At 50.2% G+C, this 11612-nt stretch overlaps 1 long non-coding RNA gene across 1 annotated transcript; it reads right to left on the bottom strand.

Moving 5' to 3' along the window:
* Positions 1-934: 934 nt before the first annotated feature.
* Positions 935-9673, bottom strand: LOC132533878 (uncharacterized). Its single transcript, XR_009545626.1, has 4 exons — positions 9420-9673; positions 7974-8153; positions 7554-7775; positions 935-2752 (listed from the first exon to the last, which is right to left on the bottom strand). It is a non-coding gene; the product is annotated as an uncharacterized LOC132533878 (long non-coding RNA).
* Between the last annotated feature and the right edge of the window lie 1939 nt (positions 9674-11612).

Genomic DNA, 11612 nt, shown 5'->3' with positions numbered 1-11612 from the left:
TTTGTCCATGCAAATACTTCCTTATACATGTTTTCCATATTATGAACAACCCTGAAAAATGTGGTATTTATAACTTAGTATAATAAACATTGATGAAATTCTAACAATCACTAAATCATGATTGTACAGTAGCCTATGAGTCTTATATTTTTCTTACATCTATGATACAATTAAAATACTTCTGTGGTTGCTTACTGCCAAACTGCATATTGCCCATTTTGAAATTTCAAGCCATACATCATTCTAAATCCCTATGTCTACAAATGATACTTTAGGCATTTGTGCTGAGCAGTCAGTGAACACAGGTGGGGGGCTGTGACTCATCTTTCACACCTATTTGTTGCCATCAGGGTCATCTCTGGGGCTTGGTGACTGCATGACATCACCAATCCTGGGCCTTTTATTAACTAATTTTTTGAAAGAAGGTGAGACAGAGAGAGAAAGGAGGAAGAGAACCTGCAGCAGTGCTCCACAGCTAGTGAAGTTTCCCCCCTGCAAGTGGGAGCTTGGAGCTAGAAGCCAGTTCTCTGTGCAGGTTAGCATGTGCACTCTAGTGGGTGTGCCACAACCATGACACATGGTTTGTAACCTTGCCTAAACCTGCACTTAAATCAATATTTAAAATTAATAATCTGAGTTCACCAACATTACTACAAAGACCTCTTGCAAGAAGGCAGATACAGTTTAGTGGCCTGTTGGTAAACTTGTTAGTGTAACAGCCTTTGTCACTGATGTTTAAATCAGGATTTCTGACGGGATGGCTGCGTATTCCACAGCAGCACACCAAACAGCAGCACACTACAGGGAAATGCAGCACTTCTAAGATTTCCACAGGAGATGTCCTTGCATTTGCTGACAAGTGCACAGGAACTAAAGCCCGGTTATCCTGTGTCACACACTGCTCTGTATTGAACAAATCTGCAAAGAGGCAGAAGAGGTTGAGTGGCTTTTATTTTTATTAAAACAGAAGCATGCAAAGTTTGAATTGGCAGACTCAAAAATGCAAGCCTTCAGCACCACTTGTTCTGAAACCCCAACTATGTTTTTTTGTTTGTTTGTTTAAATGATAAAGCCTGTGGAAGACTTTATTCACAATCTAGTTCATCTGCACTAAGTTGATGAGGTCCCGGATGGTGACTCTGGGAGACTGCTTGTGTCTAGCAGCAGCTCTGAGGTGGCTGCTTCTGTCTCTCTCCAGAAGGTGGTGTGTCTCTGGCAGGAGGAACACTCTGGGGACCCCTGGGGCATGTGAGTCTGCAGTCCCACACGTGGAGGTGTGTAATGCCACAGGCCCTGGGCTGGGGCTGATGGATATACGCCAGAGAAGCAGAGCTTCCCAAGAGGGGCGTAGGGTCTGAGGAGTGTGAAGTGGGATGAAAGCACAGGGTGGGAGGGGCAACCCCCTATGAACTGTGGCCGCACTGAGTGAGGCCCCAAAGAGCAGCAGCCTGGAGCTGGCAGCACAGGGAGCATCATGGTGGAGCAGGGTCTCTGCTGAGGGTGGGATTTGTGAGGAGGGACACTCTGCAGGGCCTCTCCCAGCCATGGCTGCCTGCTCCTCTGTCAGGACACTCTTGGAAGGGGAGCCTGGGTTGCAGTTTCTCATTCTGGTAGCCCTCCCACCCCTCCCCCCATCTCCTCTGCTGTCCTGCCCCTGGCTGAGCACACACCTGCAGTGGCTGTGCAGGCAGTGGGGACAGACTCTCTCCCACCATCTCAGGGTAGGGGCAACTGGGCACCTGCGGCCTCTGGACAACCCTCACTGGAGGCTTTGCTGGCTTGGATTTTCCTGCATTTCTCTTTCCGCCATCTGTTCTTGCAGGAATGTCATCTCATGATGCACTCCCATCAAGGCTTCACTGAGCCCACCACCCTCTCTGCAACACATGCTTTCAATCAGTAGACATGAGCCATTTTCTTTGGAGCCCAACACTGCCTTTTACATGAATGTTCTGACTTCTCCTACCCTTCTTTGGTGTCTTTAAATTTCTGTTGGCAGTGCTTTGCTTCTTTCCCAGCCGCACTAACCGCACTAACCTTCGTTTCTGCAACTGCCAGGCCCTCCTTTCTATCTTCCACCTTCAGTTGTCTGATCTTCATTTGCAGGGCCTCCTCCCTCATGTCTTAGAGAGTCTCTAAGATGTTAAGTTCTCCCTCAGACTGCTGAGGTCCTCTGTGAGCCCAGCTTTGTGGAAAGGCGGGCATCGTGCTCACCTCTGCTTTTCTTCACTCAGTCTTCCAGTCTTAACTGGGAGGCTTTAAATTCACCTCGGTTACATCTCTGCTCCTCTTCCGGGCAGACATTGAAGTCTCTGGACAGGAAACACTATCACCCACTCAGGTGGACTTTGCAGCTCCCATCGGGTCTCCTTTTCCTTCTCTACTGGCTAAGTTATCTGACCCACATCGTCTGAGATCTGGATGTCGCCCTGCAGACTCACTGCTTCAGAGATGTATTGTCTTCTTAGTGTATGACAGGTGCTTCCACAACTTCTGAGATCCCTCCAGTGATGGAATTGGCTCACTGTGATCAGACTGGGGCTGCTTCCAGTCTTGGACATATTCGTCCAATTGCTCTTTCTCCTTCTTCCTCCTATGTTTTTTTCTTCCCCCCTTGCTCCCCATGGCACCCAGACTCCATCTATTCTTCATGAACTCTGCCCTCATTAAGGACTACTGGAGGTCCGGTGTGTATTGGCAGCATGGTAGTAGTGTGCGGTATCTTGTTCTCAGATTCAGCTTTCTCTTCTCTCTGTGATAACATATTACACAGCATTACTATTGTCAACCATATATATATATATATATATGAAACACACACAGTACACAAACACGTATTTTTTAAATATTTATTTATTCCCTTTTGTTGCTCTTGTTGTTTTATTGTTGTAGTTATTATTGTTGTTGTTATTGATGTAGTCCTTGTTGGACAGGACAGAGAAAAATACAGAGAGGAGGGAAAGATAGAGACAGGGAGAGAAAGATAAGACACCTGCAGACCTGCTTTGCCGCCTGTGAAGTGATTCCGCCTGCAGGTGGGGAGTCAGCAGCTGGAACCTGGAACCGGGATCTTTACACCAGTCCTTGTGCTTTATGCCACCTGCACTTAAACCACTGCGCTACCACACAACTCCCATATATTTTTTTTCTTAGAGATTGGGAGACAGAGGTGGGGATGAGAGAGAGAAAGAGGAGGGTGGGCAGCAATGGAACATCAGCACCAAAGATTCTTTCAATGCAGTGGGGCCCAAACTCAATCCTGGGTCATCCACTTGTTGAAGCAGTGCACTACCCAACTGAACTATTCCATCAGCCCCCCGAGGTACAAATTGAAAACCCCTTCATCTTGAGGATAGAGGCTCACTTCTAAATAGCTGGGAACCTGCAAAGCCCAAAGCAGACTCCACATATAGTCTCCAGACTCACACGAGAACTCACATAAAATGAGTAGAATTCTATAGATGGTGGACCTGTGCTTTGTGCTCTATTTCTATAAAAATAAAAATAAGAGAAAGGCAGCTGACTCAGCAGTGTTGCACATGTGTGAGAGGCAGCATTTGCTCTCTTTGCTTCATTACAATCACAAAATCACCATGTCACCACCGGAAATTAGCCCGAGAGAAGACAGGGAGCTAGCTCTTTGTGCTACAGCCCCACATGTGTATGTCTCAGGCACCCAGGACCCAGGTTCAATCCCTAGCACAACCAGATGCCACAGCCTAACTTCTCTTCTGGGTTTTTCCTCACAGAAAGTACAGAAACTGAGTCATCTCCTGTTCACTTTTCTGAGGGATAATGGTTTACAGTACATTTGTGGACACATAGGTCCAATCTCTCCCCTACCCATGGTAGGTGTCTGCCCACCATCACACTAGGGTGCTCCTATGTTTTGCTCCATGGCCTGAACCTGCCCCATGTGTGAGCAGGAGTTATCTCAGAGGGAAGCAGCATGGATTCTGCTGTCTTCTTCCTGCCACTAGCTATCCCAGGAGGTGGCCAGTGAGTAAAGAATGCCTTGAGCATGAGCATGAGGTTCTAAGCTTGATAACTCACATGAGCCAGAGTGATGTCTTGGTTTGTTCTCTCTCTCCTCCATTCCCTATAAATAAATGAATTTTAAATAAAAAAAAAAAACAGGTAAGCTGGGACATGAGAAATGGCATCCTAAAAGCCATGCAGGGAACAAAGGGCTGATGGGAGATTGGTGAAGGGACATGGGGGCCTCCCACCACTGTGACTCTTCTGTTGTTTGCAGAGCTGATCATCTGTCTATTGCCTGTCCTTGGGGTCACTGCTTCACACAGGGCCCTCCCCCTGTGACACGCCACCCTCTGCGCAGCTGGCCATGGAGAATCTCCTTTCCAGCTCATGTTCCTACCTGCCTCTTACTGAGCTGTTCCCTCCATTTTCTGCATAAGCCACTTGATTCTTGTTTTCCTGGGGAACCAGATGCTTTGGAAGTTGGAGCCATGAAAAGCATGGAGCAGGGTAGCTGAGTAGGGAATCAGAGCTCAAAAGACAGCTAGTGAAGGGCTTTGAGGGGTTGGGTTGGAAAGCCCTGATCTTACGGGGGTCAACAGTGCCACCTAGTGCCTGACCTTTAGCTTTGGCTTCCCAGGGTTAGCTTGGACCAGGCAATGTGTTTTGTTATCAAAACCAGCTTTATTATCACAAGTCCAAACAGTGTGAGTTTGCATGACTATTGATGGAATGCATTTTCATGTCACCATATGCACTGAATCTTTTGTCTCCAATCCCATTTAATTCAAGGTTACACTATATTTCCTTAAATTCAATTCTGCCAGGGGGAAAAAGGATGGAGCAATTCCAAAGAGGGAAATCACTGAAACTACTGTCGACTTGTCACTTGTCCCAAGTTTTCTACATATGATAATCACATTCTTCTCCCCAGACTTGGAGGGAATTTTGTCATAGATTGTTATCTCTTTATCCAATTCTCCAACCCCCACCTTTCTACCCTTGTCAGTCTTAGGCACTCTGTATTTTAGTTATTTCTTACTACACTGACAATGGAATAAGAACACATGTCATCAGAAATCTATGAAACACTTTTCCAGAAGCAGAGAGGACTTTGACCAAGAACTTGAGATGAGGGGTCCACAGGTCAGCAATCCAGATGAAAACAAGAAGCAGATATATATATATATATATATATATATATATATATTGATTTATGAATCTCATATGTCCTTCAGAGGATTCTGTCATATTTTCAAGGCCAAGTGAAAAAGTGCAGGAAAACATTTTGCTAACCCCACCTCTAGGCTGCCTTCTTCATATGACATTTCCAGATATATGGAGAGGGAGAGAGAGAGAGAGGGAGAGAGGGAGAGAGGGAGAAAGGGACAGAGGGAGAGAGGGAGAGAGGGAGAGAGGGAGAGAGAGAGGAAGAGAGAGAGATAAAAAGAGAGAGAGACCTGAGGCTGATCCACCTGCCTTTCCTCATGGGTAGGCCCCAGGCTCACCTGCCCCTTGCAGGCCATGTGCTCTGGGCTGCCCTCAGCCTGTGGGAGTCCCTCTCCTAGGTCAGTTCCTGCCTCACCAGATAGGCCTCCTGCACTCTGAGCCAAATTCATGGGGGTGGGGGGGTGTCGGGGGAGTCCTACACCCCACCCAGTACCACCAGGCACTTTCCTCCACAAGAGCCTGTCCCAGTGTGAACACCCAGCTCCACTCTCCACACAAGCCTCCCAGTCCCATTCTGCTCCAGTCTGCACCTACCAGCACATCCCGAGGAGAAAAGCCCTGGTCCTTGGCCCATGGAGTCCCATCTACCACAGCAGAGCAGAGGACAAAGTGGGAGGCCATCAAGAGGAAGGCCAGCAGAAGTGTGTGAGAGCTGCCAGGGCCACCACTCAGAGGACAGGGCTGAGGGGGCATGTGGGGACTGCCCCACCCCTGGGCTGAACTGCAGAGTTGTGTTGGGAAGGGGGGCCAAGTGGGTATGTGTCTTTCCAGATAAAGGCACTGAGAGCCTCGATTTCCCACTTGTAGATTTTAACAGTAAATAAAATTATATGTATATATACAATTCAGAAATTTTAGAGCTTTAAGATACTGTTTTTTGTTTGTTTGTAGATAAGGTAAATAATTTGAAGTTGAATAGAGGAATGAAGGAAAGGGGTAAATACTGAGGAAGAGTCTGGGTCCAGGGCTAAGAAGGCAAAAGAGCAAAAGTTTTAAGGGGCTGATTCAAAAGAGAAGCAAGAATTGGGGGCTGTGCCAGATGAAGACAAGGCTAAAGAAATAATGCTTGAACTGAAGAGGGAAACATAAGTGGAACCTACCTAGAGGCAGTGGAGCTGGAGGAGGAGAATGAGAAGATGAAGGAAGTAGGGGAGAGGAGGAGGGTGGTTTGTGGAGGGGGAGCATAAAGCAACTGGCAAGCCTATGTGAGGACAGGAGTACTGCTCAATTACATTGTTTATACTATTCTTTCAAAGTGAGCATTCCTTTTTGTTTTTGTTATTATTTATTTTCCCTTTTTGTTGTCCTTTTTATTGTTGTAGTTATGATTACTGTTATTGATTTCTTCATTGTTAAATAAGACAGAGAAATGGAGAGAGGAGGGCAAGACAGAGAGGGGGAGAGAAAGACAGACACCTGCAGACCTGCTTCACCGCCTATGAAGCAACACCCCTGCAGGTGGGGAGCCGGGGGCTTGAACTGGGATCCTTACGCTGGTCCTTCTGCTTTGAACCATGTAAGCTTAACCCGCTGTGCTACCACCCGATTCCCAAAGTGAGCATTTCTATCTGTCTCAGTATAACTTTATGCTGCATGAATAAATTAAGTTCCCCAAGGCATTTCCCAGTGGGCCAGGATGATCATCATTTTCAAAGGTTGTTCAACGTGTTAGCTTAAAAGGACAATGGAATCACTATGTGTGGAAGAAGTGTAAGAATCAATGGCTTCCAGCTGCAGTCCTGCAAGCCCAGGACTCTCAGTAGGTGATGTGGTGCATGGAATGAGGACCAGAGACAGTGCTCATTCATCGCAGCTCTGCCTTTCTCAACTTCACAGATGGGGCTTTCGTGTAGGAAGTTGTTGACCACTAAGCCCACTGTTCAAATAGCCTGAGAGAACAGCAGCAGGCAGGCGGGCATGACCTTGTCCCCTTACTCTCTCATACTCCTCTCGGTCTACCACTAAGAAACACAGGTGTGCTTTTCACTCTCCCTCCCCCACACACATTCTAGAGTCTTTTTTCGGGAGCCTTAATAAAAGAAGCACAGTTCAGACTACACCTTAAGGGCACAGTGAGTATCCAGAAGCAACGGCAGAGAAATGAATGTAGTGTGATAAGTAAACCAGGTACTGTACAAGCCAGACCTGATTCAGAGGTTCTGTAAACTCAACATTCTACACAAGGAGAACAGACAGTCAGGTGCCATCAGCCACGCACAGCCTGTCCACCTCACAGGACTGCTCTGGAGGTTGAATGAGAAGATGCTCTGAGAAGCAGAGAGGATGGCATGGAATCGTCTCCCCACAAATGGTCGCTGCTATTCTGTGGAGTGTCAACCACTTACTCAATGATGTCGTGTCAGATGCAGTGTGCTGGTCTCTGAAGGGATGAAATGCCTCCACTGATCTGTCCTGTCTCTTCCTGCTCACCTCTGCCCCTGGGGTGTTCATCCGGTGCCAGCAGGACTGTGAACAAAGGCAGACTTGATGGGTGGCAACACGATAGGCGGGACAGGCCAAGCAGAGGGAGGTCCAGGGAGCAGCAAAGGCTGTGCCACCTGCAGATCCTGGTCAGATATGGAGCAAAAAGTGAGTTTGTGTCAGAAATCAGCAGAACAGGTGAGTATCCTGAAGACCTTTTCACCCAGCTGTGCCACATTCACTTTTACAGTTGCCTACTGATCAAGTGCGTAAGTAAATACTTTAATAAATACTGCTGGGGTTAGAAGTCTGAACAGAAAGGACTAGTCAGGGAGATTGCTCACCAGGAAGGGAGTGTGCTTTGCGAAACAAGTCGACAAGGTTCAAGTCCCAGCACCACCTGGAAGCTGACACGGCATCAGAGGAATCTCTGAAGCCGGGGCATCTCTCATCTCCCTGTATCTCTCCATCTGAAGAGACCGTTGGTCTGGCAGCAGCAAAAGTCCGTATACAAGCTTCAGGATCTGTAGAGATAATATACAAAAAACATGTAACAAACAACTCTTCTGGTATCATCACCATGTTCTTCCTTCTTCAGCCTAGTTTTTGCATTATCAGCTCAGTGGGAGCTGGGAGATGTCTCACCCAGCAGAGCTCAGGGCAGCATGTGCAGTGGGCAGGCCTGAGCCCTCAGGCACAAGAGGCTTCACAGCAGTGGCACAGTGCCGTGGCCCCTCTACATCTCTGTGTCTCTCTGACTGTCTCTGGCACAAGAAAGTGTTCAAAGGGAGCAGCGTCCAGGAGGCCAGAAAACAACAAGAACCAGACTGCGGAGGCAGTGGCGGCCTGTCTCACCCCGACAGCACGCACGTGTCATTAACAGACACACAGCGCCCCAGCTGCAGTGAGAAACCAGCCTCTCAGGCCGCCTGCAGCCCAGGGCGCCTCAGCGGGAGCACAGCCAGCTCCAGCGGGATCCCTTTCTGTATCTCAGGCGGGGCACAGGGTTTCCAAGTCGCCCTCCGCTCCCCACCCGGCAGCTGCCGGCCCAGGCCCACCAGGCCCGCGGCAGGAAGAGCCCTGGGGGCTGAGGCCCGGCATGGGAGGCAGCAGCCGGCAGGGCGTCCGTGAGGAGCCCCCAGACCTGGCGACAGCCGCACCACTGCCCAGCGCAGGCCGCCCCAGGCCTCCACGCGGGTCTCCGCACACTCCAGACGCAAACGAGCTTCAGCCAAAGAACCGGGAAAGCCTCTAGGTCAGCGCGTCTAGGCGACGCTGGAAATGAACCGCTTTTCGCAAGACGCGTCGCCCAAGCGGCACCCGGAGGAGCGTCAGAGGGAAACACACTGCCAGCAGAAGTGTGACAGGCGAACAGCCGCTCACCTCACATCCGGGTGTGCGCGCCTGGAAGGCCGGGCTGCCTGGGCTCAGACATTTCCAGGCGGCTCAGGGGCCTGTGGCCTCCGCTCCCCTCCGTCATGGCGGGACCCCCAGCCCCGGGAGACGGAGGTGACGGCAGGTGCAGCGCAGCTCGCGGGCTCAGCCTGTCCCCACGCGCAGGCCTCGCCCCCGTCCCCGCGGGCTCAGCGGCACAGCAGCCCGGGCGCGACCCCAGGACGCGGCCTGCGGCTCAGTGTCCCCGCGGGCGGCAGCCCGGGCCCGCAGCCCTCGGACTCGGGCTCCGCAGGGCGCCCACCCCCGGGCCCGCAGACGCGGGGACCCAGGAGCCGCAGGGGCCAGACTGGGGCCCGGGGCAGAGCTCAGCCCTGCTGGGGTCGGGCGCCCTTTACGGGGAGGCGGCGCTCCTGCTGGGCGGAGGCGCCCGCCGTCTTCTGCGGGCTGAGGGGGCCTGAGCCGCGCCGAGACGCAGCCGGGCTCGGGGGCGGGAACTGTTCGCGGCCCGGGGGGTGCTGGGCGCGCGGGGGCGGGGCGCCAGGTGCGCGGGGACAGTTAAGCTGCCAGAGGGGCGCGTGGGGCAGGGGCCGGGGCGCTGCCCGCTGGGGTCGTTAAGAGGCGGTTGAGCCGCCTGTGGGCGGGGCCAGAGTGTGGCTGGGGCGGGCCACGTGGGCAGCGTGTGGGCGGGGCCAGGCGTGTGGCGGGTCCCGAACTGTGTGGGCGGTACCGGAACTGTGTGGGCGGTACCGGAACTGTGTGGGAGGGCTCGGGTGTACACTGGCCGCGCAAAAACCGGGCGCGGGGCGCAGGCCATGGGCCTGGCAGGCCAGTGCCTCATACCCCAAGGTGGTGTTCTTAGGGTTCACCTTTGGGAAAAAGGGCCCTCTGCAGGACCCAGCTGTGTTTGGACAGACAAAGCCTTGACCTGGGGACTTGAGATGAACCAGGTGGGTCAGGAAACCTGCTCTGGTGGCCCAGGCACAGCCAGCCTGGGCTCTGTTCTGCCTCCTTCTGGATAAAGGTCTGAGAGACTGTTGTGTTTTTCCACTTGGACTGTAAAATCCAGTCATAGTCTCCGCATCAGCCACCAGCATGACGTCATTACATAAAAAGATGGCTGTGAAATTTGTGGTTTACTTTTAGAAATTGAGAAAAGTGAAAAGAGACCACAGCGCTGAAGCTCCCAGTGAGGAGGGGCGGGACCGAGCCTGGGTCCGAGCTTGGCAAAGCAGTGAGCTACCAGAACCTTCTCCTGTTGCCTGTGAAAAAAAATCAAACAAAACCCGGACACAGCATCACATAGTAGGTTTTGTTTTTACAGTTACTTATGTGGATATAAATAGAGGGAAATTGTTAGAGAAGGAGAGATACAGAGGTAGAGAGGGAGACAGCCTTAGCCCTGCTTCACTACTTGTGAAGCTTCCCCTCCTGCCTGGAACCCAGGTCTCTGAATTCATATTGCACGGAATTACTAAAAGGTCACATTTATTGTCCAGGGGCATTGTCTACATCTGGATTTGCCTGATACTCACTCCCAGGTGGACTCAGGATACAGATTCTGGCAGGAATGCGCCATAGGTGTATTCACAGCCAAACTCTATAGGTCAACAGTGTTACTATAATGTGAGACAAATTAGTTGAGTATAAATTAATCCTTTCTCTCTAAGGCCTACATTGCAAATCCAACATGCACTCAAGAAGGTGTATCACATACTTCATTTTACAGCTGAACAAGTTTGTCATTGAGAGGAGTCTAGAACTTTTGCTCTAAAAAGAATGTTACTTTCCTAGTGATGTTTTTCACTACAGTTTGCTTCTCACATCATTTTCCACAGACAAATAGTTTCCTTCTCCTCTAGGAATAAGCAGGGGGCCCTGGGGACATAGTGTAATGACTGTGCTAATGACTTTCATGACTAAGGCTCTGAGGTCCAGGTTCAATCCCCAGCACCACCATCAGCCAGAGCTGAGCCGTGCTCTGGCCTTTTCCTCTGTACCTTCCTCTCTGTAGCTCTCACTCAGTAAAGTAAAAGGTAAAATATTGATTGGGTCGTCAGGAAAGTCAAAACACATTTTTGCAATGATCCTGAGTCCCTGCTCCCAGAGGGATAAAGAAGAGGAAAGCTTTCAAGGGCGGGTATGGGATATGGAGCTCTGGTGGTGGGAATTGTGTGCAATTGTAGCCCTCTTACACTATGGTCTTGTCAATATTTCCATTTTATAAATATATATTTTTAAAAAAACACATTTTTCCACACCATCGCTAAGAAGACTTATTTTGTAGAGCGTGAGGACAAAAGGAGATAGAGGGTCAAAGAGACAGAGTGAAGGAGAGAAGCCAGCAACACTACTGCAAAACTCTTGAATCTCGTCCCAGAATAGGAGATGAAGTCAACGACCCTAGTCCACATGCATGTTAATAGGTGCCTCTCCCTGGTGTGACACTGCCGTGACCAGTCAGCCTCCTGTGCGATGACATAGCACGTCACTGCCCTCACATCAACTTCTGTTTAATCCTGTTTTTGGTAACACCCAGATTCTACCAACTATTACTACATGACCTTAGCTAGAGGGCAGAGAAAGTTTAG

Source organism: Erinaceus europaeus, chromosome 17 (genome assembly GCF_950295315.1).
Source record: "Erinaceus europaeus chromosome 17, mEriEur2.1, whole genome shotgun sequence".
Taxonomy (NCBI): Eukaryota; Metazoa; Chordata; class Mammalia; order Eulipotyphla; family Erinaceidae; genus Erinaceus; species Erinaceus europaeus.
Note: the sequence above shows the minus strand (reverse complement) of the source record. Positions and strands in the feature narration are given on the sequence as shown.